Below are 1,976 nucleotides of genomic sequence, written 5' to 3' on the forward strand. Positions count from 1 at the left end.
CAGTGAGATCCTCAATGAAATTAGAGCAGAATAGAAGAGAGTATGAATATAAAAAAACCAGAAGGTTAGAGTATTTATGTAACAGTAGGCAGCAAACAATAACGGGGAGAGATGACTATGCAGTATGCTGACTGAAACTGAAAGACAAGGGTAATTGAAGGAGAGGGGCTGTGAAATAGATATAGGCTCAGCTAAGTTTCAATTATTGTAGCGAAAAGTTTATTCCATCACGAACAGCTTTTTGTCTAGCCACGCGTCCGTAGATCAATGGTCAGCTTCATTAGCTTTGTTTTTCCATCATTCCGCGCCAGAGTTTATTCCAAATAGATTGTACCACCAAGTTTCAGCGATTCCGCTCGCCGAGAGTAAAGTGACCACCAACCAGTTAACCGATTCTTCTATGAAACCAGCTTTCCAGCTTTATTATGAGACCAGGAAAATTGTTTAGTCTCTAAAGGTCAAAATAGTAAAAGACGACCATTTCCACACTGTTGGCATCTTTACTTTCATTGGACACAGATTGAATGAGGCCGAATTCTATATTCACCATCCAATCTAATCACCCAACTTTAATAAAGTTAATTGTACCATTAAAGTTTAAAATGATTCCGCTGGCCGAGAGTAAAGTGACCACCCTAATATAATATTATACCACCAAGCTTCATGCCGAGAGTAAAGTGACCACCATGATATAATATTGTACCAACCAATTAACCGATTCTTCTATGAAACCAGCTTTCCAGCTTTATTAGGACGCATTATGATACCAGGAAAATGGTTTAGTCACTAAAAGGTCAAAATAGTAAAAGACGACCATTTCGACACGGTTGGCATCTTTACTTTCATTGGACACAGCTTGCATAAGACCGAATTCTATATTCACCCTCCAATCTGATCACCAAACTTTAATAAAGTTGAGTAAAGTAAAGCACTTAACCTCCTTAACCAAATGCTTGTGTTTTAACAAACACTCAAGTCATAAGGACTTTACTAGCATGTTTCAGTTTAAGAGGTATTAAGAGTGTATTTCTCTAGAACTATTAAATACAATAAATTTCCAAAATAAGTTATAAAACTCAGATTCAATTATCTAAAATAAACCGCATATAAATACCTAATTACATTATAAAGTTAGAAATATTGGGTATCTAAAGAAAAAAAATCAGACAAATGGTTCACTCCCAAAAGACAATAACAAATTTTCACCTCATTGATCCTTTATATTACATGATCTTCATTGGGGTTGAGGTCAGTGCATTCAACTCCATTTCATTAATTTAATATTTTGCATACTTTATGGCAACTTTGATTATAATCTCAACATAAAATGTGTAATTAGTTTGATAAAATATTTAGTTAGTAGTTTATACCAAGAAAGACTTTAGCAATTGATTTTCTTGTTGACCACTATTAGTTTAACATTGATTTTCTAAGAAATCATCGTCTTAATTCTTGGTCATTTCCTCCTCCAATGGTGGTAAGAAATTATTTTAATGTGGGATGGGTATTGCTGCATTTTGTTCATGGGATTGGGAGGTAGGTTATTGATCCTAGATCCTTTTCCAATATCCCCTATGTTGGACACCTAATCCCCTAAGGGTTTTGGGTGTGAGTTGTGAATAGTCATTGGAGTCCAAGAGACTATTCAGTGTATGAAAACCAAGGATCACAAATTGTATAAATATATACTATTATGAATAACAAATGCATTAAATGTTTATCTTTCTTATCTATTGTCTATTATTTTTTGTTATTTAACATGGTATCAATGCTCAGAAACATCTCGGTCCCATCTATTTCATAGAATAGAAACATCCTAGCTTGTATTTCATTTATTCCTGCCATCTTACGACCAACTCTGTCATCCTCGACCTACCCTTGCTCTATCCCACAACTAGAGAGCACAAATGGATGCTCAGCCTACAGTGCCTTAATAGACTCATTGTAATGCTCGACGTGTTCAACATGCATTGAAG

The sequence above is a fragment of the Pinus tabuliformis genome, chromosome 9 (genome assembly GCF_031772625.1).
Source record: "Pinus tabuliformis cultivar Carrire ecotype Pingquan chromosome 9, CPIR1, whole genome shotgun sequence".
NCBI lineage: Eukaryota > Viridiplantae > Streptophyta > Pinopsida > Pinales > Pinaceae > Pinus > Pinus tabuliformis.